Source organism: Malurus melanocephalus, unplaced genomic scaffold (genome assembly GCF_030028575.1).
Source record: "Malurus melanocephalus ecotype Western Australia unplaced genomic scaffold, MMel_1.1 scaffold_253, whole genome shotgun sequence".
NCBI classification, from domain to species: Eukaryota; Metazoa; Chordata; class Aves; order Passeriformes; family Maluridae; genus Malurus; species Malurus melanocephalus.
The window spans coordinates 583,547-601,722 of NW_026623485.1; the positions used below are offsets into that span (position 1 = coordinate 583,547).

General features: G+C 45.8%; 1 protein-coding gene across 3 annotated transcripts in view; it reads right to left on the reverse strand.

Annotated features, from left to right (window-relative positions):
• CAMTA1 (calmodulin binding transcription activator 1) overlaps positions 1-18,176 on the reverse strand; it is a 233,463-nt gene that overhangs the window by 189,792 nt on the left and 25,495 nt on the right. The window contains exon 1 of one of the 3 annotated variants that reach the window (XM_057375574.1): positions 11,038-11,114. The exons of the other annotated variants lie outside the window; for them this stretch is intronic. The gene's annotated coding sequence lies outside the window, so the exon portion shown is untranslated. Of the gene's footprint in view, positions 1-11,037; positions 11,115-18,176 lie in introns of those variants that run through there. 3 annotated transcript variants of the gene reach the window in all.

The following is an 18,176-nucleotide window of genomic DNA, read 5'->3' on the forward strand; positions in this document are numbered from 1 at the left end:
GCACACGTACATCTGTGTGTATGCATGTGTTTATCTGTGTGTGCATGTGCACATGTGTGATGCACGAGTGTATCTGAGTATGCACGTGTGTTGCGATGTTCTGGCACATATCTCCGTGCCCGCATGTCCATGTAACTGCCCACACAACACACGCAGGGCAGAGCTGCCCAGAGCTCCGCGGTGACACAGGCACACGTGAACGCTGCCGGAGCCGCTGCGGCAGTCCCGGCGTGTCCCCCTGACCTTGCTGCAAACCGCAGCGGCCTTTGGGACGCGGGATCGCAGCCGAACGCCACGCTGCGATGGGGGGATGCCACCGGGGACTCCCCATCGCGGGGGCCGGCGAGGAGGGGACGCTGCCCAGGGAATTCCAGCAGCCGGTTCAGAGAGGGAGAGCGCGTTCCCTGGCGGAGCGGGAGCTGCGGGAGAGCCAGCGACGGGGCAAGGCGGAGAGCCAGCGTGTGGAGACAGCCGCCTTTGCTCCCCCGGCCGCTTCCTCGGCGCCCCTCTGCAGAAAAAGCACACTGACTTTAGTTAAAGTGTGTGCCAGCTGCAGGCCCGCGACCGGAGCAGGCAGGGACGTGGCGCTGAATGATAATTAAATACATTCRCATCATCTGTCATTTTTTACTGCAGGTGCCGGTGTAATAAATCCGAACTTGACTCTTCTGTCAGCTGGCAGTGAACATGTTTTAACGCCAAATCCCGGGGGATGAAATCAGAATGGCTTGGCCTTGCACGGGGAGGAGCCGCCTATAACACGCCAAGTGGGTAATGCGTACTTAATGGCTTTCATAGWAGTTTTATTATTTTGGTGACACGTGTCTGATGTAGCGTTTCAACCCCCGCCCACAAGGAAGGCAAACATTCCACCGCGGTCTCCTGCCACACCCCAACCCTCCAAACACAGCCCCCGCTCCATTCTCCTCAGCCCCCAGCACTGCTCAGCATCTTGGTGTGCCCGTGACCTGTTAGGATTATGAGGATTTTGGTCAAAGATGAAAAAAAAGTCAAAGGAAGAGGCAAACAGAAAAAAAAAAATTACAATTAATTTAATCAGAACAATGACAACTCAGAAAATTAAACATTTACATTACTATGTTGTAAACCTAACAAGAGCTCTGTTTCCCCATGGATGGATGCAAACTGCCCCCGTTATCTTGTGGAGAACAGCAAATCCTTCACTGCAGGTGCTGCTGGGACACCCTTATGTGACACGGTTTTCCACAGGCATCCACACACCTGTGACACAGCACCAGCCCCTTAAGTGTACTGACAATCCAGTAATGAACTGTTTCAGGTTGAACTAGGTTTTTTATTATACCAATAGTTTTCTTTTCTTTGCCTTCCACACACAGCTGATGCRCAGATCAGGTACAAATCCAGGTGCKGCAGGATGCTCCTGCGTTCAAGCTGGCCCCGGTCCCAGGAAGGATGGCCAGCCTGGGTACAGGAACCATCCAAGCCCAGGTGGGAAATGCGTASAGTGCGAAGGGAGAAGCCAAAACCYGAACAAGAACAATCCTCCCGGTTCTCACTATGGTGCACCGGTGCCTTGGTGTGCCATGGCTGGAGCTTGCCAGCTGCACCCACTATTTATAACACTGGCGCTTACACAATTACAGCTTGACAACTTACAATACAGGCCTGGAAATCAGAGCACTTTATTTACCCAGCCAAAGCTTTATCAGTGCAGTTTGCTTTCCAGTGAATGAAGTGGTGTTTATGAAGTCCTTTCTTGCAGGTGCCTGTCTCCCTTTCGGCAGCACAGGCTGCTAGGAAACATGAGGTAAATCCTTTGAGAGTGTTCCACGTCTTCCAAGACTCATTGCACTTTTAGCCTAATAAAGTCCCAATTTTAATTTGAGGCAGAAAATGTGTCTGAAGAAGCAAAGAGGTGTGGGTCTTGCCTCAAAGTGAGCAGAGCTGCCTGCACTTGCCCTCAGGTGATTTTTATCCACATCCACTSTGTGTCCACTCCTTGCTCAGTTTTGACTTTGTCATGGTATTTTGCCAGCCATACCAGTGTCCTGGAGCCACATAAGCCTTTTTAAACAAATTACATTAAATTAAATCACGAATAAGCTGAGTGGCTACAGAAGAGCAGAACTCCCTTTTTGTGTGCAGAACAAAACCCGGCGCTGCCTGCTTTGCGGTTTCCTTGGCAAGCACACTGCTCTGCTCAGCTCTCCCTTGCTGGAGCAGCAACAGCCCTGTAACATCATCAGAACACAGGGACGATTCAGAACTTGGGGGCAGAAATCACTAACACTCATTTTACAGCACGGTTACAGACCCCTTCCCAGTCACAGACTACCCTAAGACAGAGTCCTTGCTGCTCTCCCCAGCATATTCTTAAACCCATCATCCCTAAATCCGGGATTCACCAGTACCAAAAATACGTGATGTGTTTTACAATTCCCCCCACCAGCACTGCTGCCCACAGCATAACCCCGTGCTTTAAACAAAAGCACGTTTTCCTTTCATTAAAATCGTTCCCACGGATTAGAGATTCGGATGCCACAGCAAAGCAAGTTAAACATTTACTTTCTATTAAAACATCTAAATGAGAAGATTAAAACCTGTTTTACATTTAACAGCCAAAGTCAAATCAGCACAGGAGCAGCTTAGCGCGTACTTAGAGCCAAGGCCTTCTGATGTGCAGAGGTAATCAATTTACAGAGGGAGGGATTTCCTAAAACTACTCAGAAAGGGGTGAAAAAATAGCACACATCCATTTGAACAGATCTTTCCCTTCTCTGTCCCCATGCCCGCCTCCCAGAGCTGTTTTGCTGCAGCTCCAATCAGCTTGCTCCCACTGACAGCTCTTGCCCCAGATTCCCCCATAAAATATTTTCACAGCTGATTAGTCTATTTAGCACGTTGCACGCTTAAGCTCTTTTGTTTATTTTTCATTTGAGATGGCAGGAAGAGACGATCCGATGGAATGCAGAGGGGGTTATTGACTGTGTTTAATGGCAACTGTTTGCAGGAGTAGCAGTTAGAGGTCACAGAGGTGACGCAGACACAGCTGACTGCTGCAGGAATTTCTGCTCTAATTTTCTAACATCCAAACAGACTCTGCCTGGTAACAGAAACCACCGAACTACAGCTGGTTTCTGCCAAGGCAGAATTCCCGGGGGAAGCTGAAAGTCTCCCTTTACAGGGCCAAAATCCAAGTCTATTTGTATTTGCCTGCAGCTGATCTAACAGCATTCGGGGACATGAGACCAGCTCCATCCTCCATCGTGCCCTGCAGGTGCTGAGGCAAAGCCCCCRCTGCTGCCAGGCACCTATTCCCCAATGTGTATTAGCCAAGCTTTGGGATCACCCATCCCACCAAAAGGTTTTTTTGGTGATGCAATTTCGGATGAGTGCCAAACCCACAGTGTAACACAAAGCACCATCCCTGCTGGGCACTGTTCTCYATCCAGACACGAGAGAGCCAAACCCAGGTACTGAACGGGCACATGCAGTGATGCCCCCATAGCCAGCAGGGAACCCCAGAGGGACTTGCACACAGATCCCAGTCCCAGGTTTCCAAGTGAGATGTTCAGATGCAAYGAGTAGCTGATTTTACATCCCCTAACACAGCTCCATCAGTTGAACCTGCTGCCATTAAAAGGAAGGAATCAGAGCTCCCACACTCCCATAGATTTAGATTGAATCCCCCCGTATGCCCAAGAGGTCACCCCAAAGAGAAGTATCTACCTCAATTATATAATCTTCAGTTTCRAGTTTATTTAAAGAGTGAAAAGCAGCAGACAGAAGTGAGGGACAGAGCAGATGTGTGCAGCCCCTGGGGTGGAGTGTTGTTTACTTTTAAATGATCACACAATTKCAGGGTGAAGCAGCACAAAACTAAAGGGATAATCACGTGAAAGTAGTGCTTAACTGGCCTTGTCAGACAAGTTTTTTGGCATGAGCATGTATTATGAAAAAGGAATAATCCCTTTAACTAAAATATTTGGAACAGGCTTGCACAGCCACAAACCAAAGGGAGGTTTTGCCGTTATTTCTCATCTGACCACACTGAATAAAATGGTCCAACACACAAAGCATTTTAGGGCAGAACTTGGAAACTGTCTCTACTTGCAAACAAATGCATTTTGCCACTTGTACAGACTAAACATACCACATGCAGACAGTAAAGTAGCTGAGTGGCCCCAAGGCTCGCTGGACAGAAGCCACAAAACCCGGACAATGCTCACGGGGGAAGGGTCCCAGCACTGCCATGAGCAGAGCACAGGAACAGCCCGGGGACACTTTGCAGCCACCACTCTCCCTGACCCGGTAGCACCCGAGTGTCACTCCTGCTCACACCATCGCTCACACTCTGACACCCACACAGGGCAGCCCACCAGCACGGCAGCGGGGTTCTGCGAGCCCCAAAGCCGCCCTCCCCCGCGCCCCTCCCCGGGGACGGCTCAGGCGCTGCCCTCGCCASAGCCACGGCGTTGGCTGCCCTACAATCGCCGTCTCCTCCAAGCCCTGATCTTCCCGGCAAACCTGCACATTCAGTGCCTTCGCAGCACCCTCCTGTGGGGATTCCGCGTCCGTACAGACACGGGGGCAGCTGGAAACGGGGCGCGATGGAAAGCCTCCTGTTCCTCCTCCTCCGGCGAGGCCGCGGGGACAGGCGGCTCCGAGGCACAGGCCGAGCCGCCGGGATGCGCCACGGCCCCGGTACCGAGCGGGGATGGCTGAGGAGGCGATGCCAAAGCACCGCGGCCACTGGCACAGCCCCGGACAGGACAGGACAGGACAGGCAACCGAAGGGGCTGCGGCCAGCGGCACTCCCGGCATTGATGTGCTGCTCCGCTCAGCGTGTTTGTCTATAATCTACTGACTCACAACGCCAAGCGGTGACAGGTAATTATAAAAAGAAGTAAAAGTGAATACATTTCTTTGCAGCAACCTCTGACAAATACAAAGCGCACCTCTACGCCTTCCCTGGAGTGTGCAATTGCCCCCCACGGGGTACATCAGTGCTTAAAACCCGCTCTCAGAACCAAGAAAACCTTCATTTAGCAGCTCATCGTTTGGAACCACTTTCACATTAAGACTTTTGTTTTCACGGTGATGCTGCATTTTCATTCAGATACTTGAAAGCATCTTTGTCACAAGTCAAAGTGATTTTCCACAACACTTTGAACCTCAACGAAAACCAAACACTGCACTCATTTTTAAGAGAAGACTTGAAAGTTTATAATTATTACATTATTAAAYATTTAAGTTTTWWWRAAAARTGTGTTACCTACACACTTAATGTASARCATTCAGAGKGGTGCCAAGATGCAGAAATCCCCGATATTGTACACCTTCCCACTCTTTTTGCAAGAATGCTGCAAAATTAGAATCTGATAAATCTCAAATCTGAATCACTGAYTACCCTCCGGGTTATACAGTAATTTAATGTCCTTCAGCATGTGACTTGCAGAGAGCACACAAAATCAGTTCACTTGTGCAACGGGCAATAAGAACATGGATATGGCACCATTCACTTTTGAAGCCTCTCACACCAATCAATTAATCTTAACAGATGATGCATCTGCAGGAATAAACTAGATTTTTTGCTTCCCAAATGAATGGGATTTTTAAACAAGTCAAGCAGATGAACATTAGGTGAAGTGCAGACACACTACAGGCACACATCTCTAGACGTTCTAAAGCAAGGCAAGAGAAAATCGTGGGAGGGATGATAATCCCTCATTTCCTTTTTCCTCCACCTAACCAAGGGAAGTTCTTACCATACCCTTATTGCCTGGCAATGACCGCTTTCACCTATCAGGAGCAGTGTGTTGCTCCCATCCCTGGAGCACTCAAGTATCCTGTCAGGGAAAAGAACAAGCCGTAGAATCAATCAGAAAGAAGCTGTCAGAGAAGAGCATCTAGTCTGGAAAATCCAGGTGCAAAACTGCAATTAAAGACTGCCTTTCTATTGCCGAAAAGCCTTTCCAAACCATCATCCTAGATAGTAACTAAAACCTTCTCTTGAAAGTTAGAAATTCATTGCACTCAAACTCTGAAAGAGCTGCTCAACTATCAAATTCTGAAGATATAAMTGAGCCTGTTCTTCCAGGGCAAAAAAAAAAGGCTGAGACTGATGGGAAGCGGATATATGGAGGCTGGAGGCAGAGGCTGAAAATCCATACAGCAGAGCCCAAGAATGCAGAGAATCAGATGTGGCAGAACAGAGCAAGCAGAGTTGCAGCAAGATGAACCAAGCACATGATTGTTRTTACTGTGCCATGAGGTCTGTCCAGGAAGGCAGGGATTGGGTAGGAGAAGAGACTCTCATGTTAGCAGATGTACAATGTGACTTATTACTACCATCAAAAACTACAGCACCTTCCCGGCGGCAGCAGCAGGATTTTCTGGATGAGAACACTCCATTTCTACCTTGAAGAATATCAATTCTTCTTCCATTACCCAGCCCTGCTCAGGGGATAGTAGAGCTATTCCCAGCTACAAAGAAAATGTGTCCTAAATAAACGGAGAAGAGAAAGGCAAATAAAATGTTTGATAATAAAGTCTTGCAAGCTGTAGGCTTTTACAGAAGGGAAATAATCTCCACAGCTGGAAGGACACCTCTCCTGGCATCAAGGTCAGAACYTCTTAACAGCAGACTGGTCCCAACCCAACCAGTACCTTGAGAAAGCTGTTCCCTGCCTGCTGCCTTCTACATACCCTCAAGAGGAAAAGCAAAGCCACAGCATAAACCCTGGCTATCAGATCATGCAGATCCAACTACTGAAACAGTAATTCCTCAGCCTACGGCCCTGTAATACATGAGGGGGACAGGAAATGAATAGAGGGACCTGGGTGACAGGGCACAGAGCTTCTCACTGGGAACACATCGCATGGTGCGGCACCCTCCAGGCCCCTCGCAAAGAATGGAGAAAGGCAAGTTGTAGTATTTGTTTCATACTGTTCATCACAACAGGAACATCAGCCAGATCTAGACTAGGTCCAAGGGATAATCACTGTAATTAGCACTTCGTTCATATAATTACCAGCAGACCCTGTAACATTTTACAATGGAGGTAATTACCCACATTTTACAGCTGAGGAAACAGATACAGTGCAGGTGAGTAACTTAAAAGAAATCATCAGTGAAACTGTGGCACAGCCAGAGGCTGCAATTATCCTTATTCCCAGCCAAGGCTCTCCCCAATAATCCATGCTGAATTCACTTCTGTCTTGTGGGAAGGAATCCAGAGAAAATAAACACAAACTGGAATTTCCAATGTCTAGAAGAGCTGAAAAGCAGACAAGCCAAACCTGAAGGAGAAATAAAAACACATGTTTATCACTGAGCATTTTCTGAGCTGAATGTGCAGCTATGAGCGGGGSACAAGCAGAGGACCCTGCTCTAGCAGACACAAAGTCAATGCAGGGTGTCAAGGGCTACAGTTCTACTTCTAAAGCAGAGGAAAAGCAGAAGCACAGGAGAGGGTCAGGACCAGCTGCCCGATGGTGCCAGCTCAACCCTTCAGCTATCAGAGTCCTTAATTCAAGTTGAGAAGTTAGAGATTAAAGCAAAAATTAAATTATTTAAGGACTTTGCAAATCAACACACACCCAGAGCAGCAAGCAGGGTGACAAGCCTGAGAAATTCACCCCCAACCCTGAAGAGAACCTCCCTGCAGAGTGGCTGCCAGGGMTCCCAGTCCTGCCCCAACAGTGGTGCCCCAGTGTAAGGCCAGAGCAACACTGATGCTCTGCTCTGGAAAGAGGGAATTGCCTTCCCCACTGAGCACAAGAGCAGAGGGAGCACCAGGATCCATGCTTAGAAGCTACCAGCCCTGAAATGTCAGTAGGGTTAGCTGGCCCTTGCTCAGTTTATTGCATACGGTCAGGTGCTGCACAGAAATCTGTTTTCCAGGYACAATCTTGGGCAGGGGATACGGACCTGTCTTGTACTTTCATCCTGCACCTCTGGATGAGTTTCAGTGTTAACAGAAAATGGTGTGTTTGTGCTGACCAATACATCTGACTTTCAAAAGTAGTCCAAACCAAAATGAGCAATCTGCTGCTGCCTGTGTTATTAAATGAGCAGTGCATACAGATGACACACGGGTGTCTATTAGGTTGAATAAAGCAGATTAGGTCAATCCAACCCCAGCTGCATTACCTGAACTGCAAGACATGCAACACTCTGAATCTTGTACGTGTGCCAAGGATTTAATTTCAGCCCTTCAGCCTTCTGTTAAGGTTAATACATAAAAGCCTGCAGCAGCAGAAGATATTGCATAGATTTCAAAATTAAGACTTGTTTCAGGAGTGGATGTTATCAACATTCTGGCTTTGAGTAACAGAAAAACCTCGTAAGCAGGAACAAATCTCTCAATAGACTATTCTCCCAATATTTAAAYAGACAAATGTTTTGCTTTGCAAACATTTTGCAGCATTTGTGTAGTTCTTTGATTAAGTGTTAGACGAAAACATGTATTTGAGTTACTGCTCAGTGAAAAACAAGCTCTGTAAAGTGAACTAAGTTCCATCATCTCTTGCCATCCAAGGGTCAGCTGTTGCTGTTCCTGCCCTATSCAGCAGCACTGCAGCAAAAACCTGGGGACAGACTTTACACTGGGGCAGGCAAATAGCAGTGCTATTGCTGGGTCAACAAAGTAGCTTTTCTTGCCAGTATTTACTGTTTTTTATACAGGAAACAGGGGAAAATTCCTATCTCCTCCCTTGCCAAGGGCTGTACCTCCTCCTTCCTCTGCAGCTCTAGCATCCTGGAAGCCCATGCAATAGCTGAACAGGCATAACCCATATTATTAACACCCATTTCTGCGAAGAACCATCTGCATCTAACACAATATGTGGAAATATCACAACAAAGCATGCACTACTCTGCCATCCCACCACCTTGGTAGCTACACCTGGAGAGTGCCATGGGTCAGAACGCTTACCTTATGACAGAAGGCAGGATGAACATGACAAAACATGAAATGAGACAAAGAAWAAAGAAACAAGACATTCTAACCATCTTTTAAGCTCTGTTTTTATATTATTGCCTCCAATTCCCAACATCAGACATCTTTATTCCATTTCTTCTTTTTCCCTGCTATTTGTTCTAGCAGGAAGCAGCCAACAGCYAGCCCTCTGCACAGGGAGGGAGATTCCCTTCAGTTTCCAGATGTGTAAATAAAGGTTTTTTTTAAAACYGCTGCCCTGGAAAGTCAAGGCACTCACATCTAACTGCTGCCAACATAAAATATGTGTTATGAGGACAAAAAGAGACTTTCAAGGAATTTTCTTGGGCAAAATCGGTATTTTTTCTCCACTGAGTTTTGAAAACCCTGTTCTGGAGACTGSAGAAATGGCTTAAAGTGGTTTCTAAAGGATTCTTCTTCTCAAGCTGACAGGTAGCCTTAAACCCAAGCCAAAGCCAAATCCCAGCTACCCCAGATAGGCTCGGTGAAGAGCAGCAGCCTTTGTACCAGGACTGACAACTCCAGATCTACAAAAACTATTACAGCTAAAATTTGGAACAGGAGGGAAAAGGAAAATCCACCTGAATACTTCAAGCACAAATGTAGACTGTGACAGTTCAGCAAAGCTCAAACTCACATGGGCAACACAAAGGTGTTGGGCAAGGAATTCTGTGAATACTGGATCTGCCACTATTTCAACAGGTGATTCTGCCACACAAGGGCAGTTTAAAAACAAGGATCTTGTGGTTAAAGCACAGAGATCAGTGCTGAAAATACCTTTCTCAAGCAGGGATGCCAATTCAAACCAGCTGTTTCCTGAATCAGGTTCTGGTGTTGATGGTGCATCCCCAATGTTGAGGTAGAATCTGTTGGGGCTGAACCCCTGGAACTTACAGAGGACTCAGAGGGAAGGAGAGACAACTCAGGCTCAGCCCTGGAGGTCAGCAGGACCCCCAGACAGGGGAGCAGAGTTTGATGCARTCCAGTTTCCCTGGGGAAAGGATCAGCACAGGGTGTTCAGGAAAGCTTCAGGCTCTTCTGGAGGCCAGGCCCAGTTGGCACTATGTGAACAGCTCACTACAATTTTAATCTGTAGTCCTAATGAACAATATAAAGTTTTATAAGCATCAACAAGGCTCTGAGAAGACCTAAATCCATTTCAGTGCTCATTTAGCAGCTTCATCTGTGTGCAATTAAAACTTCAGCATTTAATGTTAGAGAATAAAATAATGAGACACTTAAAAAGTAATCTGTACTTCAGTGGGCCATGCTCAGTGGATTTCATATGATCATTTACCAGATAAAAATAGGATCTGGCCAAAATCTGTCTTATCCACTGCTTCCCTTTCAACAGGAATATGGAAAGAACCAGCTAAGCTTTGGGGACTTTGCCATCCCACGTACACACAACATTGCTTCCATAAGAACAGCCATGCCTAAAGCACAGCTCCAAGCATTGATAACTTCCCTTTGGGCTCCAATGATAACAGAAAAATAAATGCAAATTGAGTTTCAATTGAGATTTTCATTCTGGTCTGAAGCCTAATCTTTTATTAAAACAGCTATCAGTTTGGAGCTGATGTTTAAGAAAAGTTAACTTCAGGAAAAGGAGCAAAATTTTAACAGCAAATAGTTCTTATTCATAAGTGTATCTGAAATGTTCCCAAGATTACTTAAAGCTATGAAAATTAACTAGAGGGAGACACAGATGGGCCAAGGACAGGCCACAAACATGGGCTTTACTGAACAAAAGAACTGTAGAAAAAATGAAAATTAAAAACAAAGATGTACATAAATATAAAAATAAATTAGATTAAGTGGGAGAACAAAGATMAAAAAAAGTGAAATACTATACAGGCAACATACACACAGTTAAACTTTAAAGAAGCAAAAACCAACAAAAAAAAATTACACAGTTTATTAACAACTGAAATAATGTTTATTCAAGAAAAGCCAACATTGCRCATCCTCATAGAAAAGAAAAAAGACATTTGGGGAGGTCAAAGAACGCTACAGTTTAAAATGATGAAATGTTACAGCTTACACACCAAAATTAAAAATGAAATGAAATTAAAAAAAATGAAATGGTTACCAAAGTAATGCAGGTCAAGGGATCAAAGGTGAAGGGTCACACACTATTAAAAAGAAATCCAAAAGGCGTCTGCATCAAGATCTCTGCAAAACAAAGGAGCTTCAGTGAGTAAAACTAGAACCTTCTATGGAAGCATATCAAAGCTCTTGCACTCCACACCCAGCACCCTCAGCCACTCTCCTGTGGCCACCAAGCACTCCTGTGGCCACACTGCTCTGGCGACACTGGGTGACTTCTGTTTCCAGCCACTTTGGCTTGTTATTATTAACCTCCCTGTAGACAGGCTCCTACAAGTTTTCCCATTTCTTGTTTCATCTTTCAGCAYCGAGGGTATGAGGCAGCATAGCCCAAGTGTCAGCTGCAGGTCCTGCATTGGCACTGACCACTACCTGTTAGGTCAGAACACTCCTGGCTCTCAATATAACTTTCAGATCACTGCTTTTCAGGGAAAGCTTGACACGCTTTTTTAACAGTTTGCTTTMTTCACTGTAACTGTGGAAATCTGGTAATTATTGACACACACGCACACTGAACCCCTTGCATTGTAACATACTGCTTTAACACTCCAATAAAAAAGTAATTCAAATGTGGTTTCCAAGACAAAGGCCTCTCCTCCTGGAATTTCAATTACACAGAAGCTATAAAACAACCTTTGGTACCCATTTCCAAGCAAGATGCAGTCAATTATCTATACTAAATTTATGCAGAGAACGTAATATTTACATCAGATAACTTTTGGAGAAAGACAACCACCAAGGGCATTGCATCCCCCTTCATTCCAGCATCCCTCCCCCTGYCTGGCAAGGCATTAAGTTTTGGGAGACTCTTATCTGGACGAAACCAGCCCCTGCACTAGAAGCCAAGAAACAAACTCCCTGCACAAAACCCTGCCTTTGTAAGGCAAAGAAACCCCCAGTGTTAGAGATTCGCCATATGTAAAGCACAAGAATCTGGTCTGCCTGGATGTTTTTCCAGAAAATGTCTCATTTTCCATATCATTCCTGCTTCATGCGTGCTGCAGTCAGGAAYCTGCTGGAGAATGCAAGGTACGTATTCCCCCTCAACAACAGTGTCTGCCAAACCCTCCTGCTAAAGCTACTGCTTGCTGACCTTAAAACTCAGTTCCTGCCATTATTTCYAACATTTATCAATTACAATTTCGGTGAGCCAAACCATTAAGTCCACGTTTCTGCTGTTCCCTAACCAGTGTGCCAGGCTGGCTCCTCTCACACAGCTCACACTGCAGATGTGCAGGATGAGAAGGAAAGCAGTTTGGGAACCCAGCGACTTCATAGTAACTCAAMAGCTCAGACACACACTTGCAGTGACTCAGCAGCTAATTAAGTTTTAAGGCATCCACATGAGTTGTGTGACCAGGAAGACCCCAGAGCTCAGGAATCTCAGAGGTGCATGACAGGGATACACCAACATTTGAGGATTCCATCACGACTTCTCAGGTAATAAAAGTTTGCACAAGGATGAGTTTTAGCTAACTCAAGAACATTTTATCCCTGGGACAACAACAGTGGGGCCCAACCCCAAGGTAGGGCAGTTCCACAAGGCTCTCCAGTGCCTGGCTAGCTCCAAGGCTGTGTGCTGCCAAACAGCTCCCCACTCCTGTGGTCTGTCAAGAACAGGGCACAGACAYCAGCTACAAAGGAAYGAGCACCAAGACTTGMTTTTCTTTTCCCTCCTACTGCCACMGATTATGYCCTMTMCTGCTYTCCCTGGGACATGTGCCCYRCAAAGATCACTGCTTCTTTCCCTCTTTKCCTTAGGCACTGCCCCTGCAGAAAACCTTTGCTTTCACTGGCAATAATTTTTCCTTCATATCTAGTTTTYCTTTCTCATCTAAATTCTCTGATTYTTCTTTTCCAAATGAAACAGCCACCCTTAGAAGCAGCAAACCTGAGACCAAGATGACAGAATTCCTTACAAAATATAATCTCCTCAGTTCCCATTCAGTTGCCAAATGAACCAATTCCTTTGTATGTGTATATGCCAAGCCCTGGCAAAAAACTGACTTTCTAAATTGACTTTGTTGTAACATTTTCCTTGCAAAAAGTGGAAGTACAAGCTGTGTAACACCAGTGAGTATTTTACTCAGTGCTGGGCAAGCCAGAGACCCAAATACACAATGCAGCACGAGTTACCAGTACTGCTGGTGCTCCTGCAGATAAACAGGTAAATACTAACTGAATTAATCCACTCTCCTGACTGTCATGTTTCAAGAAACGTTTCCATAACTGGCAACTCCAGCTTTTTTTTTCCCCACACACCAGATTTCACCTTTGCTTTTGACACTACAGGATAACCATGCACTGTTAACAAGGAAAAGCCACAACAGATGACACAGGTTAGGAAAGGTACACCAGGTCCATCACCTGGAAGAAATAATATTGCACCCTATTTTCCCACAAGACGGACAAAGGATTTGGAGCCACTGGTTTTGGACACACATTTGTTGCTGCTGAACTACAGTCATTTACAACAACCACTCTGTGGAAGAACCTGGAGGTGTTAAACACCAAAAATATCTAATACCACTAAACAATATTCAGCAGTACTTTGACAGGTTACTAATGACAAACAACCAGGTGGTCAAATCCCATTTAAGTGGTTTAAACATTATTTTATACTTTGTGCATAATACACTAAAACTAATGATGAAGTAGTATTTTTCCTTTAGGCTATCATTTAGTGTAAAAAAGTTAATTTAATTTATTCAAAAGAGTTCACTTGGGGTAAAAAAAAAATAAAATCAGGAGGGCAGTACATTATTCCCAACCCTCCATCTGTTTGCTCTGCTTTACAGGGGCCACTCCAGTTCCACCATTCTGACATAGTAACTGCCCAGCACAACCAGATCAGCTGTTTTTTATCAACCCTAGCATGAACCAAAGGTAGGGGAAAGAAGTTAGGTTTTTCTAAGAGGAAGACGATMCTGTCTGTTTGAGCATGAACAGCATAGCAGGTATTACTGCTCTTGTTCAAAATTGTGAGGACTGGCAGGTAAACCTTCCAATTCTGTCAGTACCCAGCCCGCTCACAGCAGTCACAAAGGCTGTAAACACAATTGAGGAACTGCAAACACAATGCCAGCACCATACTCCTCTGCTTTGCACATTAAGCAAAGCACAGAATTTCATTAATTTCACAAAACAACCCCACAATTAAGTGCTTCTGTTAGAGAAATTTCCGTCTCATTCACCGATCAGCCTCAAACCCAACCACATGCGCAGCAGGAGGAGCTGCCCCCACGTGCCAGACARCCCCAGTCAGGTGTAGGAACACTTCACAACCGCTCTGTTCTCCTCACACTACAAACACTGTTTCCTTTGCATTTCCCTTGCCATGCTCTTTCTTCTCTAAAGCCAAGTGGGTCTCTCACATTCTGGTGGCCAAGAGGAGGGGCACGCTCTGGATGCATGGTACCACCAGCTGGCAGCGCAGGCACCCAGCTCTGGTGACAAACCCAGGTGGGACAGGTCTCTCCTGGGCAGACCACCACCACTAAAATGAAGGGTGAGAATCGATTCTGGATTCAGGATTTTATGGATGCTGTGGCTGCTCCAGCACTTAGCAAATACTTTGTCCCCARCAAGGTACCACCTGCCATTCCCAAACTCTTGTTATAACGTCCCTCAGTCCCCAGTGCAGCACCACACTAAGGGCACCCCCCAGGTGCCAGAGCAGCCACACATAATGGTCTGCAACCTCCTTGCTGCTCCTCCAGTGGGGGATCATCAGATGGAACAGAAACCAACAGCACTTCTAGTAACAGCTTTTGCCATTATCACCAGAACRTTTTATATTGCAATCACGTGGGCAGCAGGCAATTAGTCTAAATCCAATATTCTTATTGCTTTTGAGAAAACCCAGAGCTGACACAAACCGAGAGGATGTCCCAGCCCTGTGAGTGCTCCCCAGCAGGCACAAAACTCCAGCAACAGCTGCCAGCAGCCTCTGGCTCCAGGAACCCTGCACTCCAGCTAAACACACCTGAATTAATTGATGTAAAGAATTTTAAAAAACATACTGAATTTCAAAGTCCACAGGGAATTGTACTGAGCATTGCTTCTTTTCCAGGGAGTTTTGCCAACTTGAGGCGAGACTGTGACCTGGACCAACACCCCTCCCATCCTCCAACTGCACTGGTGACACAAACTGGTACCCCACAAATTTGTCACACATTCATTTACTTTCATGAGTAAGGAATGAACTGGGACATGTAGTGCAAGTTCACAAYACATTGCACTGGCCAAGGCAGGCTTAAAACAAGGAGTTTTTTTAAAAATTTCCTGACGTAAGCATCAGCACTTAAAAGCATTAAAAGAAAAAAAAGCAGTAGCAGTAGCCGTGCAGCTGGGTCTGTAGTGTAGAAGGGAAATGATGAACAAACATGTGGCGACAGGAGCCGTGCGGTGACCAGCTGCTGGAAGAGCAGGCAGCAGGGATGTATCGCTTTCACTTCCTCCCTGCCAATGTTTCAGAGCATCACAGCCAGCCTGAAGGCTCCAGACTTGCTCCCCCTATCAGTCTGGGTCCCTGAYGTCCCTCAGGCAATTCTCCAAACCTTCAAGATCTTCTCTGTGCTTTAGAGGAAAGATGGCAAATAACTCGTTGTCAAGCGAAAAGGAGAATGTCAGTGTCATGCGAGCAAGGCAAGAACGCTRGAGCACATCGAGATGTCAGTGAACACGCGACTTGGGCCCCAGGGCAGCAGAGGCAAAGAGTTTCTTCTTATGCTAAATAATGCTCAAATAAAGAGTTTCATAATTGCAGTATTTGAATACTCTCCCAAGAATACCGGGGCCTGGAATCTGAAAAATGTGGATGCTGGCTGACTCTGGAGAGCAGGGCAGCTCTGCCATGCCCCTCCAGACAAGCCCAAGCACATGGAGCAATTGCTGCTGGCTTTTTCTACCATGGAAATTCTGGGCTTCTCCCAACAGATTGTAAATAGAGAAGCCTGTTGGAACCAAAGCCCAAGAYAGCATTTTACATTTCCAATGTTTAACTTTTTCTTCTTTCTTGCACCGTGCYATTAAGTGTTTACAAGGATGATTAATGACTGCGGCTGCCAACTGTTAACTAACAGCATCTCTGTTCAGAGCTGCAATCCGGTGCCTGGCAAGTGCTGTGCAGGGACAAGGTTACTCCAACATCCTTGAGCCCCAGCACCCCAGGAAGCTCCCACTTCCCAGAGAGAAGGCAGTAGGACACATCTTCTGCAGACAATGTATTTTGCTCTGCTCTAAGTGACTGTCAGGTAATGTGGCATCACCTTTGCCACCTCTGAGTGGATGCAGGAGCTCAGCTGGGGCACTTGGAGGGTGCAGCCCTGCTTTGGGAACCTGGGCCCGCTCCCATGRAAGGCAGCCAAGATCCAGTGCTCCYRAARTTCTCACTCSAGACACACAGCCAGCACGCCRAGCCAGAAGCCTTTGCTCCRTCCACTSACTGAAACCAAACTGGATCTGTATTACACAAACCCTAAAACGATGCATAGTGAACAACTAAACCCTAAAGTGAGGAACTCCCTCACAAGCACATTGCACTGCAGAACTTTCTGGCAATTAACTCATTTCCCCTAATGTGAGAAACCATATGAAAACCCCYTCTCTATCCTCTCCCACAGCCAGAGAAATAAGCACAATGCACCTTTACAAGCATTTCAAAAATGTAAATCTGTAATTAAATTGCAAGGCCTAATTTAAGATTTTCTATCTCTGGTAAAAAAAAAAAAATTGAATTAGAAGGAACACTTCCTTCAGTAGGAAATATAAAACTGCTATAAACTTGATTTAAGACAAGATGACATCTTGGTATGGAAATGTATTTCCATCAAACATTTCAGTTGCAAATGCATGATCTGATGGAAAGCAAGCACCTCAATAACATGTCTGAACCATTTTTAAGCGCTCCATTTCTCTTGCTGCTCTATCACATGATTTTACTATGTGTAAAGTCAACCAYAACCCACCCAGCTCTCAGAAGATAGCACTTCTCCATCTCAACTACCCAAAACAGGGCAACATCTGACCATTATTCTCAAGCTGCAGACCCAAGCGCTCAGGAAAGATTATTTGCAGTGCTCCCATGGCAATGCTGTATCCTGGGTGCTCCCTGACCTCCGCACAAGCAGCACCAAGAGGCTGATGGAATCCAGGCCCAGGGACTGCACATGCCTGTCCCCTTCTGCCCACTGCCCCTGCAGCTGAGAACACCTGGGTGCTGGGCTTCAGGGTCCCAAGAGACCGTGTTCAAGGCTCCTTGAACCATCCCCATGAAAAGGAGCACAGAATGGAACACTTAAGGATTTTGGAAAGGAGCCAGGTCATGGCTGGGGTAGGGGGTGTGGCCCCCTCYACCCCTGGGGATGAATCCCACACCAATGCCTGCTATGCTCACTGCCTGACTCGTACCATTTAAATGAAGACAACATTGTCACACACGTTCAGATCTGTAAGTTGTTTACATATTTCATTTATTTTCCATCTTTTACTAAACCTCCCAATTCATGAGACAGGACCAGTGACTCTGAAATCAGTACAAAAATTCTGGAAATACCACTGTATCAAATACATCTTTTTCTTCTCTAGTTTACAAATTGTGTCTTCACTAGCACAGGCAGAATACCTGTGTACACAGATGAAGGAATTTATTCCCTTAGGAATGCCTCAGGAATGTARTCCAACATTATTATTCAATTATACCCTAAGAAAAATTCAAGTTTTATAACAGTGTGCAGAATTAAACTTTCAGATTGGGGGTGGGGAAGGCAATAAAATCTGGAAGCTCAGCTCCTTCCTCCCCCATAATTAACACAAATTTCCAAGACTTCATCTAGGCACAAGACACTGGCTTCTTTTTTTTCTCCCCTCTGAGCTAATGAGGACAAAAATCTCTGGCCACAAGAACAGCTYTTTCATTTAAGTCATGCAAGAGGGGTATTGCACCAGCCCACACCACACAAACCGGCAGAGTCAGCACAAGCCATAACCCATGGACAGACCCAGCTCCTAACAGCCACAATGAGAGATTTGTGAAAAGGGGATACAAATGAGAGTGAGAGCTGGGTCTGGTTTTGATGTCCCAGCTGACGACCTGTGACTAGCAGCAAACAATCCATCCAT